Below are 17,946 nucleotides of genomic sequence, written 5' to 3' on the forward strand. Positions count from 1 at the left end.
CTCCCTCCCCCCCAACAACGTCCTCTCTGTTTGCTTGTCATATCAACTTCAAGTAATTGTGGTTGTTATAGCTTCTTCCCCCCCCCCCGGTTTTTTATTTTTTGGGTGTGTGTGTTTGTGTGTGTGTGTGTCGGTGTGAATTTATATATTAATTTTTAGCTCCCACCAATAAGTGAGAACATGTGGTATTTCTCTTTCTGTGCCTGACTCATTTCACTTAATATAATTCCCTCAAGGGCCATCCATGTTGTTGCAAATGGCAGTATTTCATTCATTTTTATAGCTGAGTAGTATTCCATTGTGTAGATATACCACATTTTCGGTATCCACACATCTGATGATGGACATTTGGGCTGGTTCCAACTCTTGGCTATTGTAAAGAGTGCTGCGATGAACATTGGGGAACAGGTATACCTTCGACTTGATGATTTCCATTCCTCTGGGTATATTCCCAACAGTGGGATAGCTGGGTCGTATGGTAGATCTATCTGCAAATGTTTGAGGAACCTCCATACCATTTTCCATAGAGGCTGCACCATTTTGCAGTCCCACCAACAATGTATGAGAGTTCCTTTTTCTCCGCAACCTCACCAGCATTTATCGTTCAGAGTCTTTTGGATTTTAGCCATCGTAACTGGGGTCAGATGGTATCTCAGTGTGGTTTTGATTTGCATTTCCCGGATGCTGAGTGATGTTGAGCATTTTTTCATATGTCTGTTGGCCATTTGTATGTCTTCCTTAGAGAAATGCCTACTTAGCTCTTTTGCCCATTTTTTAATTGGGTTGCTTGTTTTTTTCTTGTAAAGTTGTTTAAGTTCCTTATATATTCTGGATATTAATCCTTTGTCAGATGTATATTTTGCAAATATTTTCTCCCACTCTGTTGGTTGTATTTTAACTCTGTTAATTGTTGCTTTTTGCTGTGCAGAAGCTTTATAGTTTGATATAATCCCATTTGTTTATTTTTCCTTTGGTTGCCCGTGCTTTTGGGGTCGTATTCATGAAGTCTGTATCCAGACCTATTTCCTGAAGTGTTTCTCCTATGTTTTCCTTAAGAAGTTTTATTTTTTCAGGGTGTATATTTAAATCCTTAATCCATTTTGAGTTGATTTTAGTATATCGTGAGAGGTATGGATCTAGTTTCATTCTCCTGCATATGGATAACCAGTTATCCGAGGATCATTTGCTGAAGAGGCAGTCCCTTCCCCAGTGAACAGGCTTGGTGCCTTTGTCAAAGATCAAATGGAAGAAAGTGTGTGGGTTGATTTCTGGATTCTCTATTCTATTCCATTGATCAGTGTGTGTGTTTTTATGTCAGTACCATACTGTTTTGGTTATTATAGCTTTGTAGTATAGCTTAAAGTCAGGTAGTGTTATGCCTCCAGGTTTATTTTTTTTTTTTGCTCAGCATTGCTTTGGCTATGCAGGGTCTTTTATTATTCCATATAAATATCTGGATAGTTCTTTCCCTTTCTGAGAAAAATGTCTTTGGAATTTTGATGGGGATTGCATTGAATTTGTATATCACTTTGGGTAGTATGGACATTTTCACTATGTTGATTCTTCCAATCCAAGAGCATGGGATATCTTTCCATCCTCTTGTATCCTCTCTAATTTCTCTCAGCAGTGGTTTGTAGTTCTCATTATAGAGATTTTTCACATCCTTGGTTAACTCAATTCCTAAGTATTTTATTTTTTTGGTTGCTATTGTAAAAGGGCAGGCTTTCTTGATTTCTCATTCTGCATGTTCACTATTGGAGAAAAGAAATGCTACTGATTTTTGTGTGTTGATTTTGTATCCTGCTACTGTGCTGAAATCATTTATCAATTCCAACAGTTTTTTTGTAGAGGTTTTAGGTTGTTCGATATATAGGATCATGTCATCTGCAAACAGGGACAGTTTGACTTCATCTTTTCCAATCTGGATGCCCTTTGTTTCCTTCTCTTCTCTGATTGCTCTGGCTAGTACTTCTAACACTATGTTGAATAGGAGTGGTGAGAGTGGGCATCCTTGTCTAGTTCCTGTTCTTAAAGGAAAAGCTTTCAGCTTTCCTCCATTCAGGATGATATTGGCCGTGGGTTTGTCATATATGGCTTTAATTATGTTGAGATACTTTCCCTCTATACCTAACTGATAGAGGATCTTTGTCATGAATGAGTGCTGAACTTTATCAAATGCTTTTTCAGCATCTATAGAGTTGATCATATGGTCCTTGTGTTTGACTTTATTAATATGGTGTATCACATTTATTGATTTGCATATATTGAACCAACCTTGCATCCTTGGGATGAATCCCACTTCATCATGATGAATAATTTTACGTATGAGTTGCTGTATTCTGTTTGCTAGTATTTTAGTGAGGATTTTTGCATCTATATTCATCAAGGATATCGGTCTGTAGTTTTCTTTTTTGGTTATATCTTTACCTGGTTTGGGTATCAGGATGATGATTGCTTCATAGAATGAGTTTGGGAGATTTGCGTCTGTTTCAATCCTTTGGAATAGTTTGTAAAGAATCAGTGTAAATTCCTGTTTGAATGTTTGGTAAAATTCTGCTGTGAATCCATCTGGTCCTGGGCTTTTCTTTGTTGGGAGCCTTCTAATAACAGCTTCAATCTCCTTTATTGTTATTGGTCTGTTCAAATTTTCTACGTCTTCATGGTTCAGTTTTGGGAGCTTGTGTGTGTCCAGAAATTTATCCATTTCCTCTAGATTTTCAAATTTGTTGGCGTATAGTTGTTTATAGTAGTCTCGAATGATTCCTTGTATTTCAGATGAATCAGTTGTAACATCGCCTTTTTCATTTCTAATTTTTGTTATTTGAGTCTTCTCTCTTCTTTTTTTGTTAGCCATGCAAATGATTTGTCAATTTTATTTATCTTTTCAAAAAACCAACTTTTTGATTCGTTGATCATTTGAATTGTTTTTTTGGTTTCAATTTCATTCAGTTCTGCTCTGATCTTAATGATTTCTTTCCGTCTGCTAACTTTCGGTTTGGATTGTTCTTGTTTTTCTAGTTCTTTAAGGTGAAATGTTACGTTGTTCACTTGCCATCTTTCCTTTCTTCTGAAGTGAGCATTTAATGCAATAAATTTCCCCCTTAATACTGCTTTTGCAGTATGCCACAGGTTTTGGTATGATGTATCATTGTTTTCATTAGTTGCAAGAAATTTTTTGATTTCCTGCTTGATTTTTTCTTGGACCCATATGTCATTAAGTAGAATGCTGTTTAATTTCCATGTGTTTGTATAGTTTCCAGAGTTCTGTTTGTTATTAATTTCTAGTTTTAATCCATTGTGGTCTGAGAAGATACGTGGGATAATTGCAATTTTTTTGAATTTATTGAGACTTGATTTGTGACCTAATATGTGATCTATCCTGGAGAATGATCCATGTGCTGATGAGAAGAATGAATATTCTGAGGTTGCTGGATGGAATGTTCTGTAGATATCTGCCAATTCCAATTGGTCTAGAGTCTTGTTTAGATCTTGTGTTTCTCTACTGATTCTTTGCCTAGATGATCTGTCCCATATTGACAGTGGGGTGTTCAGGTCTCCTGCAATTATGGTATTAGTGTCTATTTCCTTCTTGAGGTCTAATAGAGTTTGTTTTATAAATCTGGCTGCTCCAACATTGGGTGCGTACATATTTATGATTGTTATGTCTTCTTGATGGATCAGTCCTTTTATCATTAAGTAGTGTCCCTCATTGTCTCTTCTTATGGTTTTTAGTTTAAAGTCTATTTTGTCAGATATAAGATTAGTTACTCCAGCTCGTTTTTCTTTTCTGTCTGCATGGTAAATCTTTTTCCATCCTTTCACTCTTAGTCTGTGTGAATCTTTATGGGTGAGGTGGGTCTTTTGTAGGCAGCATATAGTTGGGTCCTCCTTTTTGATCCAGTCAGCCAGTCTGTGTCTTTTGATTGGGGAATTTAAGCCTTTTACATTAAGAGTTGTTATTGAAAGGTGTTGATATATTCCTAGCATTTTATTGGTCGTTTGGTTGTCTTAGGTGTCTTTTGTTCCTTGCTTTCTGATTTACTGTTTGGTTTCTGTGTTTGTTGGTTCCTTAGGTTGTAGATAGCGTTTTTGTTTGCTTGTTTTCTCTTCATGAATGCCATTTTTTTTATACTAGTGGGTATTGATTTTTCTTGGGTTTTTATGGCAGTGGTAGTTATTTTTCAGGAACCAAACCCAGTACTCCCTTGAGGATTTCTTGTAAGGGTGGTCGTGTCGTAGTGAACTCCCGCAGTTTTTTTTTGTCTGAGAAATATACTATTCGCCCTTCATTTCGGAAGGATAGCCTTGCAGGGTAGAGTATTCTTGGCTGGCAATCTTTGTCTTTTAGTATTTTGAATATATCATCCCATTCATTTCTCGCTTTTAGGGTTTGTGTTGAGAAGTCTGATGTTAGCCTGATTGGGGCTCCCATATAGGTTATTTGACGCTTCTCTCTTGCAGCTTTTAAGATTCTCTCTTTGTCTCTGAGTTTTGCCAATTTGACTATGACATGTCTTGGAGAAGGCCTTTTTGGGTTGAATACGTTTGGAGATCGTTGAGCTTCCTGGATCTGAAGATCTGTGATTTTTCCTATACCTGGGAAGTTTTCTGCCACTATTTTGTTGAATATGTTTTCAATGGAATCTCCATTTTCCTCCCCTTCTGGAATACCCTTGACTCGGATATTTGAGCACTTAAGGTTGTCTGATATCTCTCTGAGATTTTCCTCAATGTCCTTGATTCTTTTTTCTTTCTTTTTGTCTGCTTGTGTTATTTCAAACAGCCCATCTTCAAGTTCAGAGGTTCTCTCTTCAACTTCAACAAGCCTGCTGGTTAAACTCTCCGTTGTGTTTTTTATTTCGCTGAATAACTTCTTCAGTTCAGCAAGTTCTGCTACGTTTTTTTTCAGGACATTGATTTCCTTGTACATTTGCTCTTTCAGATCCTGTATACTTTTCCTCATTTCATCATGATGTCTATCTGAGTTTTCTTGTATCTCATTCTGTTTCCTTAGAATTATCACTCGAAATTCCTTGTCAGTCATTTCAAGGGCTTCTTGTTCTGTAGGATCTAGAGTTTGAGAATTATTTACTTTTGGTGGTGTATTTTCTTGATTTTTTCTAATTTCTGGTATCTTTTTTTTGATGTTTATTCATTGTGGCTGGGGGTTTCACAGTGCACTGGTTTGAGACTATTGACTAAATAAGATGTTGCTGTGGTTGCCAATTTGGTATGGCTCCCTCCGTGACTTCTCAGTTGGCCTCTAGTGCCTTGAGTTTATGGTTGCCTCGGGTCTTGGGCCTCTCCAGGGAGCCACCTTTCTGATCAGCTTGGACTCTGCTGGGCTGCTGGATCACGGACCACAGGGTGTGTGATCTCTGTTGAGCTTTCACTTCCCGTGCAGGACTTCTCCCTGTTCCATATGCTCTGGCCCAGGCTGTTGGATCGTTCAGTGGTGACCCCACAGGGTGTGTGGTTTCTGTCGAGTCTCTGCCTCCCTGCCCTCACGTCTGCCCACTCTGTGCGCACTGGGCTGGGCTGGGATGTGTCTTCTGCAACCCTCGTCTATTAGCTGTGCCTTCAAGACCCTGCTCGGCACCGCATCACCCCGGAAGTCTACCAGGTTTCTGCTCAGCACACACGACCGGTTGCGCTGGGTACCTTTGTAGCACTGTAGATCTTTCTCGGGACTTGTTCACCTTTGTTTCCCCTACATTTTCTTTCAGTAACTTTATAGTTTTGGGTCTTATATAAAAGTATTTAATCCATTTTGTGTCATTTTGGCATATGGTGAGAGCTACGGGTCTAGTTTCATTCCTCTACATATATATGGATATCCGGTTTTCCAAGCACCACATATTGAAGAGGTAGTCCTTTCCCCATGTATGCTCCTGTTGCTCTTGTCAAATATCATTTGGCTGTAAGTTTGTAGGGTGATTTCCAGGTATCCTATTCTATTCTAGTGGTCTGTGATTCTACTTTTATGCCAGGAGCATGCCATTTTGTTTACTATAGCTTTGTAGTATAATTTGCAGTCAGGTTTGTGATGCCTCCAGCTTTATTTTTTTGTGCAGGATTGCTTTGTCTATTCAGGGTCTTTTGTTGTTCCATATGAATGTTAGGATTGCTTTTTCTATTTCTGTGTAGAATGTCAGTGGTATTTTAACGGGCACTGCATTGAATCTGTAGATCGTTTTGGGTAGAATGGATATTTTTTAATGTTATTTCTTCCAATCCAAGAGCATGGAATGTCTTTCCATCTATTTGTGTCCTGTTTCATTTCTTTCAGCAGTGATATTTAATTCTCATTGTAGAGATGTTTCACCTCCTTGATTAAATTGATTACTAGGGGTGTGTGGGGGCGGAGGGGAATATTGCACGTAAGCTTGCTTTCTTGATTTTTTTTCTATTAGTTCATTATTGGAATATAAAAAAGTTACTGATTTGTGGTGTTGATTTTGTATCCTGCAACTTGACTGAAATCCTTAATCAGCTCTAAGACTTTTTAGGAGACTCTTTAGGGTTTTATATATATAGGATCATGCCATCTGCAAACAGGGATAGTTTGACTTCATCTTTTCCAATCTGCATGCCCTTTATATCTTTCTCCTACCTGATTGCTCTGGCTAGGACTTCCAATACTGTGTTAAATAGGAGTGGTGAGAGTTGGTGTCTTTGTCTCATTCTCATTCTTGTTCTTAAGGGAAAAGCTTTCATCTTTTCTCCATCCAGGATGATATTGGCAGTGGGTTTGTCATATATGGCTTTTATTGTGTTGAGATATTTTCCCTCCATACCTAATTTGCTGAGAGTCTTTATCAAGAAGGGATGTTGAATTTTTTCACATACTTTTTCAGCATCCATTGAGATGATCATATGGGTTTTCTCCTTGATTTTGTTGATGTGGTGTATCACATTAATTGACTTGAGTATGTTGAAGCATCCTTGCATCACTGAAATGAGTCCCACTTGATCATGGTGTATATAAATATATATATTTTTTGATGTGTTGCTGTATTCTGATGGCTAATATTTTCTTAAGGATTTTTGTGTCTGCATTCATCAGACATGTTGGCCTGTAGTTTTCTTTTTTGTTGTTCTGTCTTTGTCTGGTTTTGGTGTCAGGGTGAGGCTGGCCTCAGTGAACGTTTCTGGGAGAATGGACTCTTTCAATATGTTGGAATAGTTTAAAAAGAATTGGTATTAATTCCTTTTTTAACATCTGGTAGAATTCAACAGTAAAGCCATCCAGCCCTGGGCTTTCCTTTGCTGGTAGACTGCTGATTATGGCTTCAATCTCGTTCCTTGTTTTTGGTCTCTTCAGGTTTTCTATTTCTCCTTCATTCACTCTTGGTTGCTTATATGTGCCCCAAATTTTATCCATTTCCTCCAGGCTTTCAAATCTGTTTTTATATAGTTGTTTATAATAGTTTCTAATGATTCTTCATATTTCTGTGGTAATGATGATAATGTCTCCTTTTTCATTCTTGATTTTAATTACTTGGGTTATCTCTTTCTGGAGTTAGCCTAGCAAACAGCTTTTCTATTTTGTTTATCTTCTAAAAAAAAAAGCAAACTTTTCTTTTTTAAAATTTTTTAGCTTATTATTAGCATACACATTCTTGCAAATCATGATAATTCTTGATGCCTTTTGCCCAACCTATCGCTTTTCAAACTCCTCCCTCCTTCCGCCCCATCCCAAGTACCCTTATGTTTATTCTCTCCTTCTGAAAGTTCAATGTATTGTTGTAGTCTTTCTTTCCTTCATTTCTTCCTTTTTCCCTCCTTCCCTCCCTCCCTCCTTTTGTTTCTTCCTAGCAGTCAGTTATGCATAAGATCGTGTGGAACCACAGTTTCTTTCTCTGGCTTATTTCACTTAACATAATTTTCTCCAGACTCATCCACGTTACTGCAAATGGCAGAATTATATTTTATTTTTTTTTATAGCTGAGTAGTATTCCATTCTGTATATATACCACATTTTCTTCATCTGCTCTTGTGTCTATGGACATTTAAGTTGGTTCCATATTTTGGCTATTGTAAACAGAGCTGCAATTAACATGGTAGTGCATGTATCCCTTTGACAAGATGCTTTCTATTCCTTTGGATATATACCCAGTAGTGAGATTCCTGGATCACATAGTAGCTCTACCTGCAGTTGTTTGAGAACCTCCATACTGTTTTCCATAATGGCTGTGCTAATTTACAATCCCAACAGCATTGTAGAAGAGCTCTCCTTTCCCTGCATCTTCACCAGCATGTTTTATCCTCAAGTGTAGCTGGGATAAGAAGATATGTCAATGTGGCTTTGATTTGAATGTCTCTCATGACTAGAGATGCAGAGCATTTTTTCATGTACCTGTTGGCCATTTCTAAGTCTTCCTTTGAAAAATGTCTATTCATCTCCTTTGCCCATTTTTTTATTGGATTACTTGCTTTCTTACTGTATAGTTGTTTAAGTTCTTTGTATATTCTGGATATTATTCCCTTGTCAGAGATGTAGTTTGCAAATATTTTCTCCCATTCCATAAGTTGTCTTTCCACTCTGTTGATTGTTTCCTTTGCTGTGCAAAACCTTTTTAGTTTGATATTATACCATATATTTATTTGTTTTCTGTTGTTGACTGTGCTTTTGGGGTCTTATTCAAAACTTCTTTGCCCAGTCCTCTTGTCTGCAGTGTTTCCCCTATATTTTCCTTTAGTAATTTCATGGTTTCAGGTCATATATTTAACTCTTTAGTCCATTTTGAGTTGATTTTGGTATATGGTAAGAGGCACAGGTCCAGTTTCATTTTTCTGCATATGGATGTCCAGTTCTCTCAACACTATTTCTTGAAGAGGCAGTCTTTTCCCCAATGTATGTCCTTGTTGCGTTTGTCAAAGAACAGTTGGCTATAAATATGTGGGTTGCTCCCTGGGTTTTCTGCTCTGTTCCATTGATCCAAATGTCTGTTTTGATGCCAGTACCATGCTGGTTACAATAGATTTTCAATATAATTTGAATTTGCATAGTGTTATGCTTCTGGCTTTACATTTTTTTAATTTTTGGCTCAGGATTGCTTTAGCTATTTGGATTCATTTATTGTTCCACATAGATGTTTGGATTACTTTTTCTATTTCTGTGAAGATTGTCCTTGGTATTTTGATGGGCATTGCGTTGAATATTTAGATTGCTTTGGGTAGAATGGACATTTTCACAATATTAATTCTTCCCATCTGAGAGCATGGTATGTCTTTCCAACTTTTTGTGTCTTCTTTAATTTCTTTCAGTAGTGTTTTCTAGTTCTCATTGTAGAGATTATTCACCTCTGTGGTTAAATTGATACCTACATTTTGGGGGGGTTCTTCTGGGGAGACTATTGTAAATGAGCTTGCTTTCCTGATTCCATTTCTTGCTAGTTTGTTAATGGAATATAAAAAAGCTATTGATTTTGACGTGTTGGTTTTGTATCCTGCAACATTACTGAAATTGTTAATCTCCTGTAACAGTTTTTTCAGTAGAGTCTACAGTTTTTCTGCAAACAAGGACAGTTTGACTTCATCCTTTCGAATCTGGATGGCCTTTCTTTCTCTTGCCTGATTATTCTGGCTAATAGTTACAATACTATGTTAAATAGGAGTGGTGAGAATGGGCATCCTAGTTTTGTCCCTAGCTTTTCCCCATTCAGGATGATATTGGCAATTGGTTTGTCATAAAATGGCTTTTTTTTATGGAGATAATTTGCTTCTATACCTAATTTGCTGAGTCTTAATCACAAAGCAATGTTGAATTTTGTTGAATGCCTTTCCTGCATCAATTGAAATAATCATACGATTTTTGTCCTTGGTTTTGTTGATGTGGTGCATCACATTTATTGACTTGCATATGTTGAACCAACCTTGCATCCCTGGGTTGAATGCCACTTCATCGTGGTGTATAATTTTGGGGGATGTGTTGCTGTAATCTTATTACTAGTATTTTGTTGAGGATTTTTGCATCTAAGTTCATCAAGGATATTGGCCTGTAGATTTCTTTTTTGTCTGTCTCTTTTATCTTTATCAGGTTTGGGTATGAGGATGATGCTGGCCTCAAAGAATGAGTTTGGGAGAATGGCTTCTGTTTCAATTTTTTGAAAAGTTTGGAGAAGTGGTGCCAATTCTTCTTTAAAGGTTTGATGGAATTCAGCTGTAAAGCCATCCAGTCCTGGTCATTTCATTGTTGGACGATTTCTGATTACTGCTTCAATCTCATTCCTTCTCATTGGTCAGTTCAGGTTCTGTATTCTTGGCTCAGTCTTGGTATTTTGTATGTTTCTAGAAATTTATCAATTTCCTCCTAGTTTTCGTATTTGTTGGTGTACAGTTCTTTATATTAATCTCTAATGATTATTCATATTTCTGTGGGATTGGTTGTAATGTCTCCCTTTTCATTTCTAATTTTTGTTATTAAGGTCTTCTCTCTCTTTTTTTTTTTTGTTTGTTTGTTTTTTGTTTTTTGCGACCCTAGCTATTGGTTTGTCTATTTTATATATCTTCTCAAAAAACCAACTTTTTATTTCATTGGTTTTTGTGTCTCTATTTCAGTTAGTTCTGCCCTGATCTTGATTATTTATTTCCTTCTAAGACTTTTGGAATTGGATTGCTATTTTTCTAGTTTTTTGAGGCATAGTGTTAGGTAATTTACTTAAAGTCTTCCCATTCTTTTGATGTAAGCATTTATTGCAATCAACTTCCCTCTTAGTACTGCTTTTGCAGTGTCCCATAGGTTTTCAGATGATGTATCTTTAATTTCACACATTTCAATAAATTTTTTTGATTTCTGTTTTAATTTGGTTTTGGACCATAGGTCATTCAGGAGTCTGTTTTTCAGTTTCCATTCACTAGAGTAGTTTTCAGAATTTTGCTTTTTATCAATTTCCAGTTTTAATCCATTGTGGACTGAAAAGACACTGGGGATGATTTCGATTTTTTAAATTTATTAACACTTGATTTCTGACCTAGTATATCTCTTTTTTTATTTTCATTATTGTTTGTGGTTTGAAGTGTCTTTTTTAAAAAATTTTTATTTTGTCGCTATACAATGTGGTTGATTATTGTGGCGCATCACCAAATCCTCCCTCCCTCCACCCTCCCCTCCCTCACACCCAACAATGTCCTTTCTGTTTGCTTGTCGTATCAACTTCAAGGAATTGTAGTTGTTATATCTTCTTCCCCCCCCCCCGTTTTTGTGTGTGTGTTTGTGTGATTTTATTTATTTATTTTTAGCTCCCACCAATAAGTGAGAACATGTGGTATTTCTCTTTCTGTGTGACTCGTTTCACTTAATATAATTCTCTCAAGGTCCATCCATGTTGTTGCAAATGGCAGTATTTCGTTCGTTTTTATAGCTGAGTAGAATTCCATGGAGTAGATGTACCAAATTTTCCGTATCCACTCATCTGATGATGGACATTTGGGCTCTTTCCAACATAGTGAAAATGTCCATACTACCGAAAGTGAGATGCAAATTCAATGCAATCCCCATCAAAATTCCAATGAAATTTTTCTCAGAAATGGAAAGAACTATTCAGACATTTATATGGAATAATAAAAGACCACGCATAGCCAAAGCAATGCTGAGTAAAAAAAATAAAGCTGGAGGCATAACACTACCTGACTTTACGCTATACTTGAAGTGTATTTTGTCTGATATAAGAATAGCTAACCCTGCTTGGTTTTGATTACCATTTGCATGGTATATCTTTTGCCGTCCCTTCATTTTTAAACTGTGTGCGTCTTTGTAGGTGAGGTGAGTCTCTTGAAGACAGCATATAGTTGGATCTAGCTTTTTAATCCAGTTACTCACTCTGTCTTTTGAATGGGGAGTTTAATCCACTTACATTTAGGGTTGTTATTGATAAGTATTGCTTTAGTCCTGTCATTATATTGTTTGTTTAGATGTTTTAAATACCTTTTTTTCCCTTTCTTCCTCTTTTATTTTTGATCTTCAATGTTAGTTGGATTTTTTTTCTTGATTAAAAAGAGAGACTTTATTCAGGTCCACCATATGACACACACTATGCCAAGGGCTTGCAAACATTAATTCGCCAGTTCTCCTCAAATCCCTATGAGGCAGGAGTTATTCTCCTTTACATGTAAGGCAACTAAGGCTTAGAGAGGGACAATCAAACCTGACCAAGTGGCACAGCAAGTAATTGTCAGAGAGGGATGCCAACCCTGGTGTGTTCAACTCCAAGTCCAGTGCTCTTTCCAATACATCACATATGCAGAATGGATGAAATCCAATGACTTTTCTTTTTAAATATTGTCTTTACTGATGTTTCTTTATTTATTTATTTTTAGAGCAGTTCTTTTTGAGACTTTTTTCTTATTTATTTTTATTGAATCAAAATTGTACATATTTTGGGGGTTCAATGTTTATGTTGATCAAATCAATATTATTAACATATATATTATTACAAATCATACTTATTCTTTAGGCCCCTTATACAGTCTCTCCCCATCTCCCTCTCCCTCCCCCCTCCCAACTCTGATAGCCCTAGATTTCTTCTCTACTTCTGAAAGAGTAACAGTTATTCTATTGATCTGTTGCTTGGATGATTTTTCCAGTTCTGAGAGAGTTGTGTTCAGGTTCCAAACTATTATCATAGAGTAGATGCCTCGTCTAGAACTCTGGAATGCGTTTTGTGGAGACATCCTTTTCTTTTCTTTGGTCTCTCCTGGTCACTCTCCTCATGTCAATGCCCTCAAGTGTCTGGTGGGCCAACTGCATGGTGGTTGTGGTGTCTAGCTGCTTTCGTGCAGCCATGGCTATTTTAGTAGCTCACATGGAAGAATTAATTTTTTTTGTGGCAGCCATGGTTATAGTGTTGGTCACATGGAAGTGGTGTTTTTTGGCATACTCCTTGCCTGGATGTGGGAGGAGGGGTCAGTCACCAGATCCATGCCTCAGGACCCTTGGTGGGCCTCATGGCAGCAGAAGCATGCCTGCTTGCAGGAGGAGGTTAGTTCGATTTTTGAGGTGACATGATTTAGGTTCTTTTTCTTGTTTGCATTTTGGTTTTAACAGTGGGTTTTACTCTTTCTTGTTAACCCATGATAGTGATTATTGTTTTTCAGATTCCGGATGCAGGACTCCTTTTAGTATCTCTTGAAGGGCTGGTCGTGTGCTAGTGAGCTCCCATAATTTTTGTTTGCCAATGAAATACATTATTTCTCCCTCATTTTTGAAGGATAGCCATGCTGGGTATAAAATTCTTGGCTGGCAATTTTTTCCTTTTAGTAATTTCAATATATCATCCCATTTCTTCTGGCCTGTAAAGTTTTGGTTGAGAAGTTTGCTGTTAGTCAGATAAACGCTCCGTTACAGGTGACTTGATGATTTTCTCTTGCTCCTTTAAGAATTCTCTCTTTGTATTTGAGTTTTGCCAGCTTGACTATCATGTGTCTGTGATAGGATCTTTTTGGATTGAATCTGTTTGGGTTCTGTGAGCTTCCTGGATCTGAAGGTTTTCATCCCTCCGTATACCTTGGAAATTTTCTGTTATTACTTCCTTGAATAAGCTAACAATGCCCTTTTCTTCTTCCTCCCCTTCCGGAATACCCATGATTTGGACATTAGTGTGCTTGAAGTCGTCTGCTCTCTGCCTTAAATTTTCTTTATTTTCCAAAATTCTTTTTTCATTTTTCTGGTCTGTGTGGGTTACTTCCAAAAGACTGTCTTTGAGATCTGAAATTATTTCTTCCACTTGCTCCAGCCTGCTGCTCAAGCTTTCTGTTCTGTGTTTTCTTTCACTGAGAGAATACTTCATTTCTAGGAGTTCTGTTACATTCTTTTTTAAATTGTTAATCTCTTTGTAAATTTCCACCTTCATATCCTGGATATTTTTTCCTGTTTCATTGTGTTCTCTAGTTGGTTCTTCTCTCATTTCTTGGAGTTTCTTAAATTCAGTGCTCAGAATTCCTCTTCAGTCATCTCAAGGGTTTATTGCTCTATGGGGGTTGATACTTGAGAATTACCATATTCCTTTGGCGGTGTCATATCTTCTGGTTTATTTGTAGTTCTAGTATTTTTATGCTGATGTTTGGTCATCTGGTAGAACACTTATTTCTTCTTTCTCTCTCGAGTGGGTTACGAGCGGGAAGACTTCCTCCTCTATCTGTAGGTTCTGCTGGTGAGTATTCGTGCATCAATGCAGTTGAGTGTGCAGTGGGCTTCCTTGACTCCTGTTTGGTCAGTGCATGAGTCCTGCACACTCATCTGGGCCACCAGGCAGTGGGCAGGTGGACCTGTGTGCCTCACTCTGGTGCTCATGTGTGAGCAGGCCTGTGGCTGCATTGATCCCCAGGTGTGGTGTGGGTTCTGCACGCTCACCTGGGCCTCCTCGCATGGTGGGCATGTGTGCCTGCATGCACCCATCCAGTGCTTGGGTGTGGGCAGGGCCTGTGGCTGTATTGGTCCCCAGGCAAGCATGAGTCCTGTACATTCCCAACTTTTCCTTTTATTGATCTTTTGTATCATTTTCTGGGTCCCTATTTTATTGAGTTCTGCTCTGATCTTAACTATTTCTTTCTGTCTACTAATATGGGGATTGGATTGTTCTTGTTTTTCTAGTTCTTTGAGGTATAGGGTTTGGTTATTTACTTGAAATCTTTCTATTATTTCATTGTAAGCATTTATTGCAATAAAATTCCCTCTGAGTACTGCTTTTGCAGTATCCCACAGGTTTGGGTATGATGTGTCTATTTTCCTTAGTTGCAAGAAACTTTTCTATCTCTTCTTTAATTTCTTCTTTGACCAATATGTCATTCAGGCACATGTTGTTTAATTTCCATGTATTATACAATTTCCTGAGTTTTACCTGTTTATTCCTAGTTTTAATTCAGTCTGTTCTGAAAAGGTACTTCAAATGGTTTTTTGGTTTTTTTTATTTGATGAGAGTTGGTTTGTGACCTGGAGAATGTTCCGTGTGCTAATGAGAAGAATGTATATTCTGTGGTTGTTGAACTAAAAGTTCTAAATTTATCTGCCAGGTCCACTTGATCTAAAGTTGAGTTTAAATCCTGTGTTTCTCTGTTGATTTGTTGCTTAGATGATCTGTCCAGTACTGAGAGAAAGGTATTCGGGTCCCCTACTATTATCGTATTGTGGTCTATCTCTTTCTTTAAGCCTAATAGTGTTTCCTTTATATATCTCGGTGGTCTAGTGTTGGGTGCTTATATATTTATGATGATTATGTCGTCCTGCTGAATAGATCCCTTTACCATTTTATAGTGGCTTCTTTATCTCTTTTTCTGGTATTTGGCTGAAAGTCTATTTTATCTGTTATAAGAATAGCTACTCCTGTACATTTTTGGCTTCCATTTGTGTGGCATATCTTTTTCCTTCCCTTCATTATTAGTCTGTGTGTCTTTACAGGTATGTGGGTCTCTTAAAGACAGCATATATTTGGGTCTAGCTTTTTAATCCAATCAGGCTGTCTTTTGAGTGTAGATTTTAATCCATTTACAGTTAGGATTGTTATTGAAAGGTATTGTATTACTCTCTGCATTTTATTGATTTTCATTTGGATGTTTTAAATATCTTTTGTTTCTTCCTCTTACTTTTTCTCTTTGATGTTTTTTCGTTTTTTGAGGTGGTAAAATTTAGTTTCTTTTTCTTTCTCATTTGCACTTTTGTTTTACCAGTGGGTCTTGTTCTGTCTTACGTATTGATGGTAGTGATTATCATTTTTTTCATTCCAGATACAGGAGTCACTTGGGGAGGTTCTGTAGTTTTTGTTGTCTTAAAAATACACTATTTCTCCCTCATTTCTGAAGGATAGCCTTGCTGGGTTCAGGATTCTTGGTGGACAGTTTCTTGTTTTAGTATTCTGAATACATCATCCCATTTTCTTCTGACCTGTAGAGTTCCTGTTGAGAAATCTGCTGCTAGTCTGATAGGGGCTCCCTTACAGGTGACTTGAAACATTTTTATGGCTGCTTTTAGGATGTTTTGTCTTTGAGCTTTGCTGGTTTGACTATAATGTGTTTGAAAGGATCTTTTTGAATTGGATCTGTCTGGCGATCTCTGTTCTTCTTGGATCAAAAGTCTGTTTCTCTCTCTATTCCTGGGTAGTTTTCCATTATTATTTCATTAAATAATTTTTCAGTGCCTTTTCCTTCCTCCTCCCCTTCTGGAGCACACATGATTTGAATGTTTGTGTGCTTACTGTTGTCTGCTAGCTCTCTTAGATTTTCCTCATTTTTAAAAATTCTTCTTTCTTTTGTCCACCTGGGTGATTTCAAAAACACTATGTTGAGGTTCAGAAATTCTTTCTTCTGCGTGTTCTAGCCTGCTGCTTAAGCTCTCAGTTCTGTTTATTTCATCAACTAAATCTTTCAGTTGCACAGGTTCTGCTACATTCTTTTTTAAGGTATTATAATGTCTTTGTAAATTTCGTCAGTCATATCCCAGATTTTTTTTTTCTTATTTCATTATGTTCTCTGAGTCTTCTTGTACCTCAATTGAGTTTCCTTAAGATTGTTTTTAGGAATTCCTTTTCAGTCAATTCAAGGGTTTCCTGCTCTATAGTGTCTGGTATTTGAGAATTACTGTACTCTTTTGGTGGTGCCATATTTTCTTGGATTTTCGAATTTCTAGCATCTCTTCCTTGAAGTTGGGTCTTCTGGTAGAATAGTTGCTTTTGCATTACTCTGGAGTTGGCTTGGAGGGTAGAGACTTCCTCTTGTTTTTTTTTTTTGCTCTCTCTGCTGTTGACTTTTCCTGTGTCCATGCAGTCAATTGGCTGATGGGCCACCTGCATTGTGTCTGTGGCTGCTACTATGGCCGTGAGCCACTTTTGCTACAGCTGTGGCCGCCCTGGCAGTGTCTGTAGTAGGCCACCCACATGAAAGTGGTGTTTTCAGCATGCTCCTGCATTCTACTGGGCAATGGGGACTGCCGTGGCCTACTTTAGTAGTTTCAACAGGTCAGTAGTAATAGAAGAAAAACTGATTTTTTCTTCATACAGACTCTATCTCTCTGATCTATGAGTTACAAGGCCAGGGTAGGGGGATAGTAGGTGGGTGGAATATCTTCCTATCTTTCTTCAAGTAGTTCACATCAGGCACCATATTTTAGCCACAACCACCCCCATGGTGTGGGAGCTGGAGGCATAATTTGTAGGATCCTCTACCAACCTAGTCCCTGGGAGACCAATCCTCTTACAGGGGAGCCTTGATGATCCATTTTCTCCCTGACTTTAGGGCTAGAATTCCATTAATATCAATGCCAAAACAAGATCTCTCATGTCTCCTTCACTTTTGGCTCTAAGTTCAATCCTGTCCCAAAATTAGAAGATTCATGTGGAGGTGCCTCACTCTCACAGTGATTTGAGGGTCACTGCATTTAGTTTTGTATTGATTACTATCACAGGATTTGCTTGGCAGTCCCGGCATCTGCTTTAAGTTGAGATAAAATGTGATTTGCACAATAAGATATAAAAAGACCCTCCAAACATCAAATACTGTCCCTGTTAGGGAGGCTCATGTATTCTCCGCATTTCTATCCCCTTTGAACCATGTAGTTACAACAGTAAAAATGGCAAATTCTTCTTAACAGTCCAAAGATGACAAAATGAATTAATATAGGCTTAGGTTCATGTGTAAATTGTGGCGTCTCCAAGACTTTCTGGCCCATTTTTAGGAAAATGCTCTCCTCATATTTCTTCTGAACCCCTATTCTAATGGAAAATTATTTATAAAATCTCTACCACTCATAAGAGCTAATTTATTGAGCCAGGTTCAAACAGAATGGTAGTCATACCCGTTTCACCCATATGTAGTTAAATGATGATTGTAATGCCTAGCATTCATTTGCATACTAAACATTGCTCTGTTACATGCATTTTCTAATTTAAACCTTACTACAACTTTATGAGGTACGTAGTCATCGGCCCCATTTTACTGACGAGGAAATACAAGCAA

The sequence above is a fragment of the Cynocephalus volans genome, chromosome X (assembly GCF_027409185.1).
Source record: "Cynocephalus volans isolate mCynVol1 chromosome X, mCynVol1.pri, whole genome shotgun sequence".
Classification (NCBI taxonomy): domain Eukaryota; kingdom Metazoa; phylum Chordata; class Mammalia; order Dermoptera; family Cynocephalidae; genus Cynocephalus; species Cynocephalus volans.